The sequence below is a fragment of the Myotis brandtii genome, unplaced genomic scaffold (assembly GCF_000412655.1).
Source record: "Myotis brandtii unplaced genomic scaffold, ASM41265v1 scaffold34, whole genome shotgun sequence".
Lineage (NCBI taxonomy): Eukaryota > Metazoa > Chordata > Mammalia > Chiroptera > Vespertilionidae > Myotis > Myotis brandtii.
The window spans coordinates 966,357-988,767 of record NW_005363098.1 but is presented as its reverse complement, the minus strand read 5'-3'; positions in this window follow the sequence as shown (position 1 = coordinate 988,767).

Below are 22,411 nucleotides of genomic sequence, written 5' to 3'. Positions count from 1 at the left end.
CCATTAATATATTTCTTATGCAAAGAAAAGTATGAATTACTAATGTAATTCATTAGTAATGAATTACAACATTAACTTCCCTATTTCAATTCCAATTTCAACATAGCTGCAATTACCAAGGGAATTATCTAAAATAAGAGAGAGAGAAAAGGGGGGAGGGTCTAAAAATCATCTATAGATATATTATCAGGAGGACAAAAAAAAGAATGTAGGAAAAAAGAAACCAAAAGGAGACATAAGGAAACATGAAATCTGGGCTAAAATATATGAAAAAAATTATAGAGTAAGAAATAGGATTCTACCTTCAGCCTGTAGGATTACTGAAACATTTAGTTGATCATGGTCTCTCACACCTGCAGCCTTTCTCTTTATACATAAATAAGCTCCTCTCGGCAATATTTTATTATGTAAAACCTAAATATAAAGAAGTCTTGTTTCAGAACTCACTCTTTTGTCCTTGGAAAGAATACTGATCATCTGGCTCAACTCTCCAAGAGGGAAGAGACTTGTTCATCTTTTCATCTTTGTAATTCCAGAATCTAGGCGACCACCTGGCCCACAACAGACTCTCACTACATGCTTTCGAGATGAACTCAGTAAGATTGAGTGTAGACCAGCCCATTACCCACAGAGCTTAAATACCCAACTCCCCATCAGGCCCTGAGGAGAGAGGCATGGTTGAGGAAAAGCAGGCACCACTGTTAGTACCAACACTGTTCCTGTGAGCTAGTAGTATCAACACTATTTGTGCGAGCTATTGCAACATCGAAAGCATTAGCTCTCAGTTATCTGGTGCCAATGACAATACCAATGCTTACCAACTATGTATTAATAATAAATATAACTTTACAGGTTTCACAGATTTTGATTTCTTTGTGTCTACAACTCTGAACCTGCTCCCAAACCCATATACCGGAAACCAACTAGTCCTCTGGAGATGAAAATAGCATTAGGCATCAAGGGTGTGCATTTGTGAGTGAGGTGGGAGGGTGGGAGAGAACCTGGACCTTAATGCATTCCTGTTTTCAATGGGGTGCAGTCATGAGAGAATTGTTCATCCTAAAAGAAGGGTAATATTTACCTTAAATTACCCCGTTGTTGTTTTTTTGTTTGTTTGTTTTTTACTTTGAGGAGATAACACATATTGCCTATAACCATGGCAATTGGTTCAGTTGTGAGCACCCTCATTTATTCAAGGTACAGAGGCAGTATAGGGAAGAATAATATTAATTCTATTAGTTCTAATTTCTTCCAGAAATAATGATGAACTTGTTTCTAGGACTATCTTGAAAGTGAAAAAAAATTTTTTTTTTAAAAACATGTTCTCAACGATGTACTGTATGCAAGAGTGCTAAGACAGGCAGTCAAGGACCAAAGAGCAATGTCAGTGTATACTTTTTTTCAGTGTATACTTTTTTTACATTGATGCAATTTTTTTTTCAGAGCAGTATCCAACTTCCCTTGATAAATAATAAAGGATGTGCTTTAAATCTACTGCTTCTCCCTAAGTTTAGTTTCTTTATATCCCTGAAATTCTTTAAAAAATATTTATGGAGGTCCTTTTACCCTTTTTTCAAAGTAAAGTTGTTAAAAAAGTAGTCTTGCTTTTCAAGGCAACTCCTTATGACTCATTAATTAACTAAACTTCAGCAGTTCCAACATTTGTAAACTGAATCCTGATATTTCCACAGATAAAACTCAATGTATTTCCAAGTCACATAAATATTAAACTCTGGGAAGAAGAGAGAAAACTACAACAGAATTTCACTATCTACGAGGCAAGCACTGCCACTTTCTCAGTGATTCAGTTAGTAATGAAGTTCCTACCAAGTGCAAGCAATATGAGATGTGGCAGAGCCATATCAAAGTTCCTACTAAGTGTAAAGCAATGGGAAATATGTCAAGATGAAACAAAGGTCTTTATTTCAAAACACTTCAGCCTAGGAGGAGAAAAGTCAGTGGGAACCACCAAGGAAGTATTTTATCAAAACAAGATTTTGGAAATAAGCCATTTCATCTGAAAATTATAAAAGTTGTTACTTTTAGTGTAGTGGTGATTGAATTGATTTGATTCTTAATGTCTAAAAATATTCATTGCAGAATTTGATGTTTCATAAAGCTATAATTGGAAGACTAATTCATTTTCCTAAGGAGCAGCCCATAAGCAATACTTTTAAAATTAAATTTATTGGGGTGATATTGGTTAATAAGATTCTATGGGTTTCAAGTGTATATTTCTATAACACATGATATTGCATTGTATGGCCTTCACCCAAAGTCAAATTATCTTCTGTCACCATATATTTGACCCTCTTTACCCTTTACTACCCTCCCCTCCCCTCTTCCATCTGGTAATCAATATACTGTTGTCTGTGACTGTGAGTTTTTATTTGTTTTCCTTATTTTTTCATTTGTTTACCTGCAATACTTTTAATTCAGAGAGGATTTATAAATGATGAGAAATAATTTCTTTCAATGTATCAAGAGAAAGTATGTGTGTGTGCATTATGTTTAATTTTCTTTTGTCCCTGTGCTTCCCACTGAAACTTCTTTTCTCAAACTCCTTGGCCCAGGCTGTAAGTGACTACCATCGATATCAGCCACCTAACTTGTAAGGTTTTGGAATAAACAAATTGAAGATAACTTTGCCATATGACCACCTGAAAGGAAGCAATAAATTTTAGAATCACAATAAAAGCCTATGACTGTTTTTAAGTAGTGGTGTGTAGAAGACTGGTCACTGTTTCCTTAGAACTGAAGTGTACTATTGCAAAACGTTCTTGTTAATGCTGGTTATCACCTACTTCTCAAGACAGTTAAGTAACAGCATTCATAAAAATCCCTTTACTTTTTAGTGAACCCCAGCCAGGCAGGACTATGACTCACTTATTACTCCACAGGAGTTTCTCCTTGTGTCAAAGAAGCCTGTATTGTTTCTGCTTAGGCCTTTCCTGGTGGTAATTATTTAAAGTTTGTATGTAGTAAGCATGGTTTGGTAGCTATCCCTATAACCTGAATATTTCCAAGCCTCCTTCCTATGTGGAGTTTTAATAACATTACTATCCTAACTACAGCAGCTCTTGTCCCCGAGTTCATGATCATAGGACCTCAGCCTTCCCCAGCCTATCTTTCAGTTATTTCTAGGCATCTCATAATGGTTTATCCCGAGAGTTCAGGAATATGTCTGCTGATGTTCCTGTGTGCCCACTCCACCCCTCCAAGCCCCTTGACATAGCCTATTTGTGATGCCCTCTGTGGAAGCAGCAAGGCACATGGCCAAGGTAGCAAGTGTTATCTTCATCACATTATATCAAGGGTACATACTCTCAATGCGACATCACCATTGATGTTAACTTAGATCACCTGGTTGAAGTCTCTGAACCCTTTGTATTTTATAGAAATTTTTACCATTGTATTTGTATTCCTATAATCATTCCAAAGATATTAATCAAAATAATTCATTTAACTACAGTCTCAAAAATAATAAAATACTTTGGAATAAACTTAACCAAAGAGGCAAAAGACTTGTACATCGAAAACTACAAAGCATTACTGAAGAAAATTAAAGAAGACACAAATAATGGAAAGGTATCTCTTGTTCATAGATCAGTAAACTTAATATTGTTCAGATGACAGTACTACCTGAATTAGTTTGGTAGGGCTGCCATAACAAAATACCACAAACTGGGTAACATAAATTTTTACCCTCACAGTTTGGAGATTAGAAGTCAAAGATCAAGGTATCAGCAAGTTTGGTTTCCCCTGAGGCCTCTCTGCTAGGTTCACAGATGACTGTCTTCCTGTGGTGTCCTCAAATTGTCTTTTTCTCTGTGTGCATGCATTCCTTGGATCTCTTCCTCTTCTTAGAAGTAGTTGTATTGAATTAGGGTGCCACCCTTACGATTTCATTTAAAATTAATAATCTCTTTAAAGTACCTATCTCCAAATCCAGTTACAATGGGAGTTAGGGCTTCAACATGTATATTGAGGAGACACAACTCAGTCTATTCCACTACCCAAAATGATTCTATATATTTGATGCAATCCCAATGACATTTTTTCAGATATAGAAAAATCCATCTCAAAATGTATGTAGAATCTTAATGGATCCCAAATAGCCAAAACATCAAAAGCACAGACAGCAAAAGAAAAAATAAACAAATGAGACATCAAAATGAAAACTTCTGTGCATCAAAGGATACAGTCAACAAAGAGAATGGGCAGTCTATGTAATGGAAGAAAATATTTGCAAATCCTGTATCTAATGATATATTAATGTCCAGAATATACAAAGAACTAAAACTCAACAACAATAAAAACAACCAGCTCAAAAATGGGCAATGGACTTGGATAGACATTTCTACAAAGATGACATAAAAATGGCCAACAGGCTAAGCAAAGATGCTTACCATAAGCATCAGAGAAATCAAAACAACTAATAGATGATATCACTTGCACTCTTTGGAAGGCTACAATCTAACAAAATCAGAAAATAATAAGTGTTGGTGAGAATGTGGAGAAAGAGGAATGCTTTTTTACTATTGATGGGAATGCAAAATGATGTAGCCTCTGTGAAAAATGGTTCCTCAATAAATTAAAAATAGAATTACCATATGATCAAGCAATCCCATTTCTGGTTATATATCTAAAATAATTAAAAGTAGGGTTTCAAGAGATATTTGTGTACTCATATTCATAGTAGCATTATTCACAATAGCCAAGAAGCAGAAGCAACCCAAATATCTATTGATGAGTGAATAAATAAAGTATGGTTTATTCATACAGTGAGATATTATTCATCCTTGAAAGGAAGGAAATTCTGTCATGTTTCCCTTTGTTGAGTCTCTCACTCTTTCTTTCACACACACACACACACACACACACACAACGCGTGTGTGTGTGTGTGTGCGCGCGCGCGTACACCATTACTCCCTAAGAACTGCCAACCCAAATAGGCAAGACTTCAGATTTAACCAATTTGACTGTTTTTCTTCAGCTTGGCAGCAGATGGGGAGACATCAACCAGAGCCCAGAAATGTACAGCCCACTTGACTGTTACCAGGAGGCATTCCTGTGGTTACACTATTCCTGCTTATCAGTGGCCCTTGAGAATACAGAGTCAGCACCCAAAGTGAGCCAGAAGAGCCTCCCTCTCAGATGCCTGTCATGCATTGTGAAACTTGCCTGGATTTAGAAGGAAGCTGCTATTCCTCAGAGAGGGCCCTGATCCCAGCTTGTATAGATGCTTTAGCTTAAGAACTTGCCTCATGGGTTTCATATCCAGAGACACGATCCCATATGAAAACTTCCCGTTGATACTAGCAGGGCCTTTTCCTAGGACATCACTAGCCCCAAAAAAGACATAGTCAATGAAGTCTGCACATTTTTTAGAGGGTTAAAAATTCACTACATTCTTTATGTTCTTCCCCATCCAAACATATTTCTTTGTCTCCAAGCCCTCGAACTTCTAGAGTATAAAATATATAATATATACTAGTCCCTCAGTAGCACTCTATCATTGGAAGAAAGTTCAAAAACCTCGGTCTGACAGAAAAGTCATTTTAGAATCAGGATGCTGCCCCATCTCTACCCTCATCTTTCACCATTGATGCCTTGGCATTCAGCGATCAGGCCATGTTCTCTCTCGCTGCCCTGCCTTTGCATGTGCTAGTCTTTTCCTTACAGGATTTTTCTACCTACTTTGGTCTGGATAACTTCTCATCTGCCTTCCGTCGTCTTTTGGAATATGAGATTTGTGTCCCTCATTCCTGCTGCTATAGCCCTTGGGCTCCTTTACATGCCACATGCAAGTGTGTTGCCATTGTCTACATCCCCCATCTCACTAACAGAGACCACCTCTTATTCTGGAAGGTTGTGGTTCATGTTGAGTGCAGCAGCTCAGCCATCCTTCTATTCTGCCGTCCACAGTGTGTAGGCCTGCGTCCTAAGGTTTATTACCCTATGATTGCAAGATAATGACCACTTCAAGGAATCACAGATTCATTTCAGTATCTCAAGCAGGGAGGAACAAGGCAGCAGGTGGAAGAGGGCTACTATTTTTTAATTGGGAAGGAGGAGGGAAAGCCCATCATAACTCCTCTTATGTTTCATTGGCCAGAACTTTTTATAAGGCATCCCTCACTGCAAGGAAGGCTGGGAAAGCAAGTGTCTGATAAAGCAAAAAGGATTATCCCACATAGTTCAGTTATGATTCATTTCCTGGAGCTGATACATGGTCTACCTAAATGAACTTGGGATTTTGTTAGCCAGGAAGAGGCTATAGCTTTTGGGCAGTCATATAATAGTATCTGTCACACTTAGATTTACAAAATAAAAATATTAAACACGCTCTTGAATATTACACCAACAGAACTATAATAAGCAAGAAAAATTATATAGGTGGTGATAAAATAGTTATATTTATTTGTTGGGGCCTCAAATAAGTGTTTTATTCTATAATTATCTCAAATCATCAAGACAACTTCAAAACTCTTTACCCATGCTTAGCCATTTATTCCAACTAGGACAATAAATGAAGATCCATACTTATACATGAAAAGATGAGCCTAGCTTCATGGAAGCACATGTATATTAAGCCTTGTTTCTACATTATAGATAGGAAACTCTTTTGGGGCTCATCAATTTGATTTGACATATGTGTTTAGAAGTTTGGCATAACATTAGTGAAAGCTTTGGAAAGAGTTGAAACTGCCATAATAATTTAATCCATTAGCCACAGATTTAGAAAATATTTGTTTCAAGTGTTCTATGAGTGACTCTCTTTTCTGAAGATATTTAATCTCAACTTACATGTCAAGTCATTTACACTACAATGCATAAAGGGTATGGTCAGAGGTAATTCTTGTGCATTTATTTTATCCTTGTCTCTATTGAAATGAATTCACCTAACCTTAAAGAATATCTAGACTACTTAACCCAGAAGATAATTACACCAGATGAAGGAAAACAACATCTTGAGTTGGATGCTCCCTGAGGGAAGCTGACATCTACCCTACCCACCTCTGCACTAGCCTATCTCCATTTCTACTATTCTTAATCCATTAATTATAGAATAATCAACTGATAACATTTTTTGGTCCCTGAACTAATAATTTTCACAAGATTTGATAAGAGTTAAAATTTAAGGATACCAGAAGGTAAGGATGGGGCACACAAGGCTCTAGGATGTGCTCTCTCTTGGAAAGAATACAAACACTTATCTCATTGTATTTGCTTCCTCCCTGCATGATAAAATAGAATCAGGCCCTGTTCTCATTCAAGAATTAGTGTATTCCTTTCTATTCTGTTCCCACCTAGAAGCCACATGGGAACCAGAGAGAGGCAGAGGAAAAAGGATGCAACTTAGGCAGCTTTTGACCTAAGAAAAGACTTAGAGGTTTTCCACAAAGTCCATCGTAGATACCCAAAGAAATGCACAAAACTGTGTGGTCAAATATTAATAAAGTACTCATCTTTGCCAGACATGATGTTCTGTCCATGTATATCCTTCAGAGTGCTATTAGGAAAGCATGGTAGGCCAAGCACTAGATTTAGGAGTTCTAATGAATTACTACTTCTTTTTCAACCATTTATTCCCAAGTCTCCCCTCCCCCAAGGCCAGGCACCTTTCAAAGTATATCCTTGATTATAATAGGGGTCCACAGATCTGGGTTTGAATCTCAGCACAGGTTCCTGAACTTAGGTCATTTATTTTTACCTCTGAGCCTCAGTTTTCTTACTGAGTTAGTGACACTTACCTCAGGAAATTATTATGAGGATTAAACATATAAGTAAAGCAATTAAAAATTGATAAAATGTTCCAAACATCTAATGTGTGTTTTCTATTACTAGAAACTAACTCAGAACTGTGGTGATAGGTCAATAGTAAGATGTTCTTATAAAAAGACATTTATTACATAAACTATAGGAAAAGATGTAGATGATGAGCTTGTATTTCTAGGATAGTGATGTCACCATAATATAAACTGGTTGAAACAGAAAGAGTAGATAAATAAGGTATTTATTGCCTTTATTACAGGCTTTTGAAAAGCAGCAGGTTGAAGAGCTGACCAGATTTGAAAGACTAGAATAGCACAGGACTGATTAAAGGTCTGCCACCACAGATTGCATGTGTTGATTTTGTTTCCCAAAGGTATCCACATAGCAACTTGGCAGTACACACATATTCTCAAAATTCTAACGGTCTTTACAGAAAATAATAATTGCACCCTTACTTAAAATGTTAGGTCCTATTTTCACTTGAAAGATTCACAGTTCTTGTCATAAGCTAACAATTTTGTTCATTCCAATCCTGTCATTGTGAATTTGAAAGAAGAGCATAACAGATAGGGATTAACTAAAATGGGTGCTTTCTCTGGTGGTTTTATAAATCCAAACCTGTTGATTGAAGGGATATAATACAGAATCAGGAACTAAAGGAAACTACTCTCAATTATACTATAATTACAGCTCAGTTTTTTAATTCATCTATTGGAATTAGTTTAGGTTATGCCCATGCTTTAAAATCTCTTGTATCCTGTGCACACTTATCAGGATGCCTTGTATACAGTTGGTGCCAGTAAATGTTTGCTCCATTACACTGAGTTGATAATCCATCATATTCACTAGATTTTTCTTTGAATAACTTACAATTTTTTTTCTTCCCCCAAATTAAGTCCACCCACGACAGAAAAAGGCAGAAGGATGTTGTGGCAAAAAATGCTATCCTGGAAAACAGATCTTGGTTCTTGTCCCAGCTTTCCGTGACTTTGGACAAATCGATTGAACTTTCTAGATCAAGTGTCTCCATAAAATGAGGTTGTTAGATAAGAGGCATGTGCCAGACTGTAAGGTCCAGGCACGCTAAGAGATTTACATAAATGTACATGGAACTGTATATACTTGCAGAGAGATAGTATAAAAATGGTTCTCAAAATTTTCAGAATTATTGGGTTAAAAGCTAGCATTCTGAGATGACTGATCCAAAGGAAATAATGCTTTACTTTTATATACTTTTCCTGGTATGTTTTGAGGGTTTTGATAGGTTTTTAAGTTACTTTACTGTAGAGTTACATGTTATATAATCATTGGAATTCTATTTAAGAGAGCAAACGTCAACAAAGGTCTGAAGTTGCTTGGCATTTTATCAATCATTATTTAGAGTTTCCTCTTTTATTTTTTCTTAATGTATTTGGCTAGGGACACAGACATTTGTGTGATGTAATGAAAAAGAAATAAAGGAAGTTTAATCTACTGCTCTTTCAACCTTATCCACTCAGCACTTACCTCGTGACAGACCCTGACGCTTTTAATGAATTCCCAAGGTTACTAAAGAACTTGAAAGACCTTAGATTCTTACAAGGAGATTAGAGAGGTTCACCTTTTGCCAAGTCATATGCAGGTGGCTAAAGAGTAAGTTTACTTTATCTACATTTCATGTTACACTTGTTCTTTTTTTATGAATGTTTCTTTAGTAGTCATGCAAAGCATTCAATAGGTAATTCCCCACCAAAATGATTGTTACATAAGTGACCATGCAGCAATAGATATGTCATTTCTGATCCACCTCAGAGAAAGGTCCCAGGTCTATAAAATCCACTCTCCAGCAGCTGGCACACTGCTTTGAAAGTGTGGGCCTTTACATTGTAGGGGGTTTATTGTGTTTGTTTTTTAACACTGCACATTAGTGCACTTCCTTTCTTCTCTAGTAACCTATGGGATAAATGGAATTCTTAACTCACACAGATCTCACTGTAGACCCAGTGAATGGCATGGATCCCACACAAACACCCACACACTTCCCTCAGTTACAGATCCATGTGAAAGACTAGTAGGTGGCCATGGCTATGCTGAATACATACTTCTGTTGGATTTCCATGGAATTCAGTTTCATTAGATTTATGTTAAGTTATATATAATGAAAAAAAAAGTTTTGTTCTTTCTACCTCATGTTTATGGTGAGTCAGAGAAGTCTCCAAGGGGAACAGAGCTTCCACATTAGTGTCCCGACCCCAGGAGCAGCCTCTCAATCCACCTCGGAGCAGCCGAGCCACAGCTTGATCCGGATCACTGTGGAGCAGGACCAATTTTTAAATGTCTTCATCTGGTCCCTCCTACTTTCATGGTTGATCTGGGGGTGGTGAGAATCAGGACGCAATGAAAGCTGCTGGGACATCTGACTCTTTATTTTCTTTGCTCTAAGTGCCTTCACTCTGCACCAGTCCTCCCGACTGTGCAGAATTTCACTTTTGAAAACAGTCAAAAGGAGACATGCAGAGAGGGGAGGAGAGGCACCACACAGTCCCACAGTGCTACTGGGTACCCTGCCAATCAACATCATTTTTCCCACAGTCGCTAACCTGAACTTCCTCTCCACAACATGATGATGGGGCAAGTACTCAGAGGAAACTGATTTTGTCTTCTTACATTTTCAGAAGATACTTCCTAGTTCTAGCTTAACAGTGCACTTGGATTTCATGGATAGATATGGTATTTGGGGGAAGAGGAGTGTGTGGAGAGAAATAATGTCACAAATATCTGGAAATCAGTTATGTGATTAGACTTGCTCTTTCCTGGACAACACCAAAGTAATGGTGGAAGTCATGAGGCAGGTTGGGTTCCATATGATGTCCTGCTTCTGGAGGTATTCAGGGAAGTTCTGGACAGTCACTGGGTGTAGAAATTATACAAAGGGTTCTGTTGTCAGAAGGGAGTGTGGTGTTGGGGACAGGAACATTTCTCACTTCACTCCTGCCATTCCTATCTCTGCTCATAGAGAAGGAAATGTCTGCTCAAGCTTTAGCCCCTCCCACGCTCCAGTCTGATTGACAAAAGCTGGCATCTTTGGCATCACATTTGAACAGAGGGTGTTATTGTATCTTCAGAAGAAATGGGCATGCCCTGCTTCCTTCTTTTGCTTCCTGTATCCACTCATAGCAGGTTTTTCCTACTTACTCTTTAAATTTTTCTTCACATATCACAGTTCAGGGCCTTGCTCCATTTCCTTTCTTGATACAGAAGGAAGTCAGTTCTAGCAGTGGGGCAAGTAGCCTAGGTCAGCGGCAACAAGCCATCAGTGGAAAGGGAACTCTCTTTGCTGCCTTCCCCCTTTTCCCCTGGCAAAAAGGGGTACCACAGACTCGCCTGTTTTCCACTGGAGGAATGAGATCTTTTGGGTTTGAGATTTCCTTAAGAGGAAGCTAAAGGCTGCATCTGGGCTTCCAGTATTAAACTATGTTCTCAACTCTGTCTAACAAAGCCCAATAATAGGTGTGTTTCTATTTGCCAGCCATTAACCACTCAGCTATTATCAAAACCACAAATAATAATTTGACCAAACTCATAGGCAGGGTGACACACGTAGGCAGAGTTGTCTAAAGACAACATGAGTTTTACATAACCATTACTAAAGCATAAGCAGAATTTTATAACTTTATACACTTTACCCTCATAAAAGAATCCAGGTTTTTTTCATTGTAAATGGTGACATAGAATATTATGAGAATGTGAGAATCATCATATAATTTATCATGTCCTTTAAGCCTAAGCCCCTAAGATTCAATAAATTTGGTGTTTTCTATTTAGCCTAATACTTTCTCAGTTCAGTCATCATCTATTAGGTTTAAAAATATAACTAAAATTTCTACAGATTCAGGGTGCTGTTGTGGAATTGATTTTATCTGTTGGTACTTTAATCAATCAATGGGAATTCTTTGGAACCTTACTGTAGAAAGTATAAATTCCAAATAATACCCAGGAACAAGTCATCAACACACCAATTACATACCACTACCTGCAGTTGCCATGTGTTACAAATTAACAATAAACAGACACTCTGTACCTTTTAACAGAAAATTTTTCTTTACCTGAATAAAATTATTCTTATAAAAATCTGTCCCTCAAGTACTTTTCTTGTGGTGTTTCTGATACCAGTACAATCAGGAAGCAGTGAACGTGTTTGCAGAAAAGCCAGTGTTCACTGAGCTCTGCAGACCAATGAGAATGAAGATTAACTCAAATAAACTTTGGAATGCCAGCCAAACCCCTGAAACTTGTCAGCAGTTCACCCACTAAGTTGGTTCTGCTTTTTCAGTAGTACCTTATCCTGAAATGACCTGATGGAAAAGCCAGTGTCAGATGACATATGACATCAAGTGTTCAATAAGAATTCTGCTGGCATAATATTTCACTGGACTCCACATGCTCTTTGCCGTTCACAGCCCTCAGTGAGAACTGAGTACCTTTTCAATCTCCAACAAAACATACTAGACGGAAATTTAATTCCTTAGGGAAGTAGCACTCGATGGCATGCAGAGATTTGATTTTGGATTGGAAAATAAGAGCCCCCTAACTGAAGTATCCTTTTTTTCCTTAAAGAGTATTTTCGCATCAGTTTCACTGATATGTGATGGTCATTTTACATTTTGTTTTGTTACTGAAGATAACCAAAAGGTGTGTATTCTATTCAGAACTGAAATGGAAAATGTTTAACCAGTTGGCTTTTCTCTTTTTCCCAACAAATATTAACTTAATATTTTACCTAACTTGACTTTTCAAATATGGTGTTTTATAGCACCTTGATTTATAGCTGAGGATATGTAAAGGTAATGTCAGCATTTACATTATAAGGCCATGTTTTTTTTGGGTTTATAACTAAGTCATAAAAAATAATTCTGACTGAAACGCAAAATGCCAAGTTTTCACCCTGAAACACAAGTATGCTCCTAGATATAACACATACACGCACACATGAAAATTCAGCAACTACTGCTTCGTAAAATACGCTCATTCAGTATATGCCTTGATGAAAATTAAATGAAAGAAAGTCAAGTCTATGAAGATAAATCAAACATAGTTGTCATCTAGTGGTAGCCAGTTATATACTAAGATATATTTTAGTAAATTCAAAAGGCTAATTTAATGACAAAGGAATTGAAGAATTTTCAAATACTAGTTAAAGATTAAAGGGCAGAAAGATGAAGTAATACAGCCACAAAACTATAGCTTTTTGTTAAGCAGAAATGTTTCCAACTCCCTTCCACACTACACAGTAGTTATTCTCTGAATCTCTTTGCAGATGTGATCTAATGTCCTTGAACACATTTATTGCAGTTCATCATCTACATAGCAACAGACACGGCCATGATCATAAACCAGAGCTGGCGCTAGATCTGGTAAGTCATTAAGCAAACATATTCGTATGTCATAGGAGGCTTGCATGCCCACTCCCTGCCTATAAAAGGGAAATATGATTTCTGATACTGAAATTTCTTCCTAAGACATGTAAAACTATAGCCTTCAAATTACATTTTACCCATATTTGAATTGTTTCACTATTTTCAAATCCTAAAACATATCAGAATAAATTTTCCATGGTTCTCTTTACATTTACTATTGATTTTCTATACGTGGTCATGAAATCTGTTAACAAGTAAGAAACAGAACTATTTTCACTGATACATAATAAAATTATTAAGAATTAGGAGGAGAACCAGAGTCCTTATCACTTTATCATAGAACTTACACATCCAAATAGGACTCAAGAAAGAATAAAGTAATTTAATAGAGACTAGCAGTTGTACTGCATGAATCTGTTTTATTGTTGACAAAAGATATGGCTAGGAGGTTAAGAGCATTGACTAAGCTGCTAGTATGTTGCTTGGTTCAGATCCTAGCTTTAGCACTTGTTTTGGCTACATAGCCTTGGACTATCCATCCTTTCTGCCTCAGCTTCCTCATCTGGAATGTGGAGAAATAGTATCCTTTCCCTGGTACATCATAAGTATTATTATTAATTATTATTATTATTTGACCAAACTCAGAAGAAAAATTCTGTAGAAAAATGGCAGCATCTTTTATTGTATCAAAATCATATCTCATCCTCCAATCCTGGTTCTTTACATTTAGAAATTTTAACAAAAACAAAACCTATATACTTAGGAGAAAGTGGTTAAGAACAAAGACAATATTGTTATGAGAATAAAGTAAGACTACTTGAAAAAATATACCAAATTGTGCAGTGTTTAACACTGACCCATGATTGGCTCTACTGGGGAAAAATATAATATCACAATAATCACTGGATGAGTTTTGCTAGTGAAAATAAGGAGGAATTAATTTGTCTTGACTTCCAATGTTGTTTAAAGGATCAAATAAAACTAAGATCTTAGGTATCCTTGAAACAGAGGAGCTGGTTTCATAACTGGGGAGATGAGAAAGGCTGAGGTTATTCTACTCTCCGAGGATGCTCCCAAGGGTTTGAATGTTACCCTAGTTACTTTGGAGAATGGAGACCAATACACTCTCTTCCCTGGGCCTGGAGAAAGGAATCTGAGACTGCACAATGCAGTGAATTGAGGATGAATTTGGTGCCACCCAACCTAGAAGGGGACAGGAAGATTTTATCTTACCACTCCCTTTACCATAATGGTTTGTTCTGGGACTTGCTTTTGTTAGACTCAAACCATGTACCAGAAGTCAGGAGGAAGACAAGACAGGATAATTTTATTAAAGTGTTCCCTGATGAATTCAAAAACAAAAACCAAACAAATAAAAAAGCACCCTCTTCTTTTCTTAACTACTTTCAGTTCCATGGTAGCCTGAAGATATATTTGAATTAATTATCCCCTTTGAATGCCAGCAAAGGAGACTTCTGGGCACAAAAAGACAAATCTTACCCTGCTGTCCTCTCGTAATTCTGTCAATGCGGGTCAGGATGAGAATAGGTTTCTGTCACTAACCACTAGCAAAGCTTTGGTAAGCCCACTTGAAACAGAACTCCTTCCAGGGAGGTGACCAGTGGTAGATGTTTATTCAACAGAATTACTGCCAGGATATGGGTCACTCCACCCTGAGCTGCACACCACCTGCAAAACTGAGCCCTGTGTGTGTGGAACCACTTGAATATACCCTCTGCCCAGAGTTCTAAGAGCCATGCTGAATGACAGCAATGGCAAAAAGAGGCAAGAAGCAAGCCTAGGTTATTTTCTGTGCAATTCCTATGCTTGTCATTTTACTAGTAAAAAATATATCTGTGGTAGTTCTTCCTACCCCCGATCCCTTATTCAATTTCACTGCATATTTTAGGGACTAACATGTTCAGTTCTCTTCCTTTCTCTGCTGTGTTATTAGAAAATAAGAAAAACATAGCTTTAAAATATTACAGTTGTTTTTGTTTTTTAAGTCTGTTTGAGGCTAGGCTACAACAATGACATAAGTTCTCCACATGGAGAAGAGTTTGGCTGCCTCACGATATCTCTTTATAGACATCAGAGGTGCCTAATTCTTGTGACCCAGTCCTCTCCCACTTGTTTCTCCAGCTGAAGTGGCATCCGTAACAGTAAGCATCTGTTTCATTCCTGCACTAATGACACCAGTTGGTCAATGAAGCTTCTGGAGAGAATGTCTCTCCTATTTCAAGTTCATTAGACCTCATAATGGAAATATTAGGAGAAGGCAGATGCACTAGGAATTTGGCTGCACTTAAGACGACTAAAGACCAGCATCAGTTTCACCTTTAAAGGTATGGAGAATCTCAGGTCCTGCCCCAGGCCTTCTGAATCAGAATTTGCATTTTAATAAGATAGGTGATTTGCTTTTGTTAGGCTTAAACTATGTACATAAAGTTTGGGGACCACTGATTAAAATAGAAGTTCTACCAGGAATCATAACAAATCTGTTTCCCAATACTGGTTTTGGCAACAAACCATGATAATTTTCATGCAATTTAACTCAAAAAAATTTTGATGACGTACTCTTTTTTTTGCAATATGAAGTTAATCTATAATATATGTTAATTAGTTTAAGGATGTTTTAATGATTTTGACAGCCATGATATACAACTTCCACTGAATATGTAAACAGGATTTTAAGCATTTGCTTGCACATAAATTATAATTAGTTTTGAGTGTTGTTGATAGAAAAACTGAAATCTGCAGTTAATTCTTTTTTTAAATCTGTTTTTATTGATTTCAGAGAGGAAGGGATATAAACATCAGTGGCCCTAGCCAGTTTGGCTCAGTGGATAGAGCGTCAGCCCCTGAGGACTTAAGGGTCCTGAGTTCAATTCCGGTCAAGGGCATGTACCTTGGTTGCAGATTCCCCAGCCCTAGTTAGGGTGCTTGCAGGAGGCAACCAGTTGACGTGTGTCTCTCTCACATCAGTGTTTCTATCTGTCTCTCTTTCTCCCTTCCACTCTCTCTAAAAATCAGTGGAAAAATATCCTCAGGTGAGGATTAACAAAAAAAAAAAAAAAAAGAAAAAAAAAAAAAAAAAGAAGAAGAAAAAAAAAGAAACATCAATGATGAGGGAGAATCATTGATTGGCTGCCTCTTGCATGCCCCCTACTGGAGCTTGAGCCCACAACCCAGACATGTGCCCTGTCCTGGAATTGAACTGTGACCTGGTTCATGGGTAGATGCCCATCCACACTGTCTTTGACATCCTTATACAAAGTCTTTCATTCTTCACCTAATATTTACTTGGATACTCATTAGATATTTTTAATAATTAAGGTAAATGTTATATTATTTTGCAAAATTAGTTTATGTGAGATTTATATATATGGCTTTATCCTATATATATGTACTTTTCAAATGCTGATTTTTCACTGATTAAAAAATGTGCTAGGATTGTTGAAAGCATGTGACCAATAAAGGTGAAATCTTTCCCCTCTCTATAGAAGAGGAGATAAGCACTTGATAAAAACAAAAAAGTTATAGGTGTCATATATTAGATGATATAAGCACTATAGAGAGAATTAAACAGGAGGCAGTATAGGGATTGCTGAAGAAGGAGGGGTGGGTTTTTTATTTTAAACAAGAGGTCCAGGAAGGCCCCATGGAGCAAGCTTTTTCCTTAAAGATTCCCAATGAGCTGGGTGGCCTAGTCTTAAGGATATCCAAACAGGGGAACAGCAAGTCGCATGGTCTGAGCTAAGAGTGTGCCTGTGTGTTTCAGGACCAGCCAAGAGGCCAACATGGTGAAGTAGAGTGAGCAAGGGCCAGAGCTGGAGGTGAGGCAGAGAGATGGTGGGGTAACAGGAATTGTGATAAGCCATTCCAAGGACCTTTTGCATGGAGTGAGATGGAAAGATATTGGAGTGATGTGATCTAATTTGTTTGAACAGCATAAGCTTGTCAGCTTACTGAGGCCATGTGTACAAGAGGAGAGATAGGAAGGGAGGGGGGCATACCTTGTCTATCCCCTCTTTCCAATGATACCTGACCTCCACCCCTTCCCAGCCACAGATGCACTTATCATCATCATTATATTCATTTCTTCTAATAAATATACACAGAATTGTAGATCTGGAGTGAATAAAGTTCAGATAATACAACCACCTAATTTTAGGGATGGCTGAAGCTTAAAAATGTATATGATTTGCTAAGGTCATAAACCAAGTTTACTGCCCAGGCAGAACAGGAAATTTTTATGACTTCTAGTCTCATGCAGAAGCTTAGTGTGGAGTGATTAAAAGGCAAGGGCTTTGGTGCTGGACAACTTGGGGTTTCAACTTTGGCATAAAATAGCTGTGTAGATTTGGGGAAATTACATAAACTCTCTGAACATCAGTAAACTGGAAATGCTAGTAATAGTGCCTACCTATAGGATTGTTTTGGTGATTAACTATATGTAAAGCAAGCCAATAGAATGTTTGGAAGGCAGTTGGTGTTCAAAATCAAGGGGGCTTTTACTCTCCTTTCCCACCATCACAGCATCATCCTGTGAAAGCTCCTAGAAGTCAGAGCCTGTATTGTCTCAAAATGCTGTTTAGCTCACTACACAGTACAATACTCATGATGGTACTGATATTATCAGACAACTCTAATAAGGATTGAAACAGAAAACTAATAAATTCCCAAATTTAGCTATTTTGTTCCTGACTCATTAATATCTACATAGGAGAAGCTATTGAGAAAAGACAGACACTAAACAGTGAATGATTTTGTTATATGAGATGAATTATAAATTATAACTGTAATAATAGTAACTACCATTGAGTTAATCCTACTGTATATGAAACATTGAACAGGGTACTTCACAAACATTATTAAGTCATTTATAGTCCCTATAAAAGTTTATAGGGAGGTATAAATTATGCTCATTTGACAAATGGAAAAAGTGAAGCTCACAGAGAAGTCAGCCCTGATGCATATTTACAGTCAGTTGTTCATGATAGCAGTGAGCATGACGACCAACTAAGTCAACCACAGGAAGCTTCTTCTCAAGAGGCTCAAGTTGAGCATGAGAGTAGCCTTATCAAGCACACACACACGAAGTAGCTAATAGTTTCCATTTATTAGATGGCTATGTGTGCCAGGCATTGTTTTTTTCAGTTTCCTTACCATGCTATTTAATCCTCACAGCCATGGGTATTAATTTTCTATTCTATAAACAAGGAAACAGGCTCAGGTCATACTGATCTATGACTCAAAACCAGGAGTTGAACCTAGAATCTTTGACACCAATACCTGGGTTTGGCCCACTGATGTGGACACATCAGTTAACTCTTCTGCTGATTATAGCATCCCCAGTGCACCCTGGGAGGACAACTATGTCTTCTTGGTTATTATTTTCAAATGTTGGTTGTATCCCAATTTTCTCAGTAGCTATTTAAGGCTCAAACATTAAGAAATGAGGAAAATCCTTCCATTTTAGAGTGGAATTTAATAAATTTTAAAACAAAGCTCGTAAGTGTGATATGTTTCAATCAGAACTTCTCACATATCCTTTATGGAGATTTTTATTTCTTCCTTAAATAGGGTACATTACCAGACTCAGTTTAGGTAGTTTCCCAGATTGAAACAACCCTACCAGGGTACAAGTCCCCAGTCCATGGCTGCTTGACCAAATAGACAGCCTGAGATTTCAGCATTGTCCTTTATCCCCAACATCTTAGCCTCTGCTACTATGGTGGTAGCCACAGTGGTTCTTGGAACCAGGTACAAACAGAATGGACCTATAAAAGTAATAACTCCCCCAACATTTGCAAGCTCAAATGATACACCACACTGGTGTGTGTAGAATCTGATTCCTCAGGAATTATCTGGAGGGGCAAGTGACAAAAATCTAGAAGTATGAAAGCTTCAAATAGTGAGAACTTTAACCAATAAGAGAAGGAAGACAGGAAAGAATGAGCAAGTAAATTTCTCTCCCTTTTCCCTCTGAAACAGGGGTGTCAAACTACAGCCAAAGAGCCAGTTTGGTCTGCTTCCTAATCTTGTAAGTGAAGTTTTATTAGAACATAGCTATGCCCATTCATTTACTTATATCTAACAACTTTCATGCTACACCAGAGTTTAGTAATTGTGACAGAGACCCTATGCCCTGCAAAGTCTAAAATATTTACTGTTTGGCCCTTTACAGAAAATGTCTGCAGGACCTTGCCCTAGAGGTTTGCTCTGAGGCAGACCTGTTTGGAAAACACTGTGAACCAAGTCATCAGCTGTGTTTCTTATGTAGTTATGGCCAGCTTGGTTATATAATTTTTGTGTCTACAGATCATCCCTCGTTCCCTGCCTCACTCTTCTTTTTGCCTCAGACCTTCTGCTCTAGGATTGCACTTATTAATAAAGCCTGAGCGTGTAAACTTTGTCACAGACTCCATCTTTTAGAGAAACACGGATAAAGAAAGCTACAGATCTAAGACCCAGATTTATGAATTTTCTTCTTCCTAGATGTATTGGTTTACTCGTAATTTGCATAAGTCTATCAAAGAAAATGTGATCATTTCTAGTTCTTCCATGGGAATTTTAACTAGTTTTATAAAACTGTCATTCTTTTAAGAGGATCTCTGGTGAGAATGTATTAAAAATTTAGATCAATTTTACCCACATTGTGTATCTTTGGGCGTGGTTTTACAATCCAAGATTCCTCTTGACTATAGTCTCATTTCACTTGGTAGCATACAATTGGGAGTCACTAATGTTTTCTAAGGCCATCCTATATAATAAAACCCTAATAGGCAAATCAACCGAACAGTGGAACTACCAGTCACTAAAACGCGCACTGACCACCAGGGGGCAGGCGCTCAATGCAGGAACTGCCCCCTGGTAGTCAGTGCGCTCCCACAGGGAGAGCACAGCTCAGCCAGAAGCCAGGCTCACTGTTGGCGAGCTCAGCGATGATGGTGGTGGCGGGAGCCTCTCCCACCTCCGCAGCAGTGCTAAGGAGTGGCCAACCAAGCGGTAAGGAGCAAGCAGGTGGGCTGTTAGGAGAGAGGGGTCCCAGATTGCGAGAGGGTGCAGGCCTGGCTGAGGGCCCTCCCCCGGCCCCCGCATGAATTTCGTGTATCATGCCTCTAGTATATAATGAGTATTATAGAGGGAACCTGCATCTGTCATGACTCAAAGTCATCTCTTTGTATTTTGATTCCCCAATAACTAACACTACCCACTCCTCTAATTTTCTCTGTTCTTGTCTGTCATATTTTTTCCTATCAATTGTAAAGATTTGATTTACACATTCTATTCAATCACCAGCAAAGTACTCATTTTCAGCCGAAAGAAAAGCATTAGATACTGAAACTAATATGAAATGGTGCACACATGATAGAAAGTTGGTATATGGCCAGGGAACCTCCAATACAAGCATGTCATAGCTTGTATTGTCTTTCTCCACACCCTGCTTACTAAGGAGCTTCCCTTGAGGAAGGAGTTGTACAAAAGATAGCATCAACTTTAATTTGATCAGAGCTGTCAGTCTAAGTATAACCAAAGATGAAAGAGATAAATGCTGTAGTTATTTATCTTAGATCTTTTCTCATCCCCACTCTGTATCTCTGGTTAAGATGATCTAGACCAGAATTGGTCAGAGAATGAGGGATCATTTCTACGTCCAGGACTTCTCAATCAATTTCAGTCTTGAGAGATCTTAGAATTGAAAAGGAATTGCCTCAGTTTCTTTGTCAGGTTCACCTCCAGTCTCTTGAGCCAAAATGAATTGTCTGCCATCCAATTATTAGAACAACTTAATGGTTCTTTGTTATCGACATTTTTAGTTGTAGATGACCACAAAAGAAATCCTGATTAGACATTGGAAATAAAGACTGAAGTGGAATGGTGGCAATTACATAGAAATCAGTGCTTCACTGTACAGAAACTACATTCTTCCCAGCCTTCTCATCTTTTGCCTTTCATGCTTGGGGAAATTCATTTTCAAGGTTGGAAAGTAAAATAAAATCTAAACTTTACTAAAATGTTGTAATGCTTTGATTTAACCAGAGAACTTTCTTTTTCAGTCAAATCCTATTTAAATATCCATAGCAACTCTACCTTTGAATATAGAAACTAATTCACAGATCACTGCTTTAGCTTACATTTAGGTACCAACCTTGAAGATGCCATAGCATTCTAATAAATTAAAACATTCCTTTGGTGTTACTATCAATGTTATACATCTGCTTCAGTCACAAAATCAAACTAGCAATTATTTCTAATTATTTAGAACATTAGAAAAATTTGTAAATGTGTAATGCGTTTGGAATCAATTATAAGTCCTTAAAATTTGGTCACTTTTGTTCTGTGTGATTAAAATCTAGTAAAGATCAAATAATAATTGACAGAAATTATAATATTGGTTTTTCCTTGTTTATGTACAGTCTAGAGAAATAGAAACCCATACAAATCAAGCAAGAAAAATCAAGTGCCAATTTTAATTTTGCTTTTGCAATAATTATCTCTATAGTTCTTGGAGTTTAGAATCATCTTTTAGAAGCCTATGTTGAGGCCTAAATATTCAAATTATTACAGACAAAATATTCTTATTGTTTCCAAATAGTATCATTTTATTCAGGTATTTGAATAATAAATATCAATATAATTACAGCTTATCTTCTTCTAGCTAAAAAAACAAACCAAAATACTAATTACAATTCCTCCTGAACTTCATTTCTAACCTCCATATTTATATGCTTCTGAACCTTTTCCAGTGCTTCCAAATCTGTTGTAAGTTTTAGAAATAGTGCAGTCACTAAAGTTAGTATTAAATGTGGCAGGGAAAACGTTATCAGTCCAATTAAGAATATACTATTCATTATAAAATTTCCTAAAGCAACTGGATTATAATAACTACATATATTTATGCAATTAATAACAATACTTTATAAACCTTTAAAAGACATATTGTTTAATCTATAAAGCTAACTCTTTTTATTTTGGGGGGAAACACCATAATAGTGGGCCATGGCAATTTCTAATATTGTACAATGCTTTATTTCTAATTGTAACAGATCTTTAAGGAGATCAAATTTGCAAAAATCTCAGAGATCTTGTCCCACTTTCATATATTATCCTAAGTGCACTAAGATAAACTGTTTTGACCACATGGCAATGCCCACCCAAGTCCTTCACTCTTTAGACCCTCTCTCAATGGGCCAAGACTACTGAGGTAACTACTGCTAGAGCCATAGATG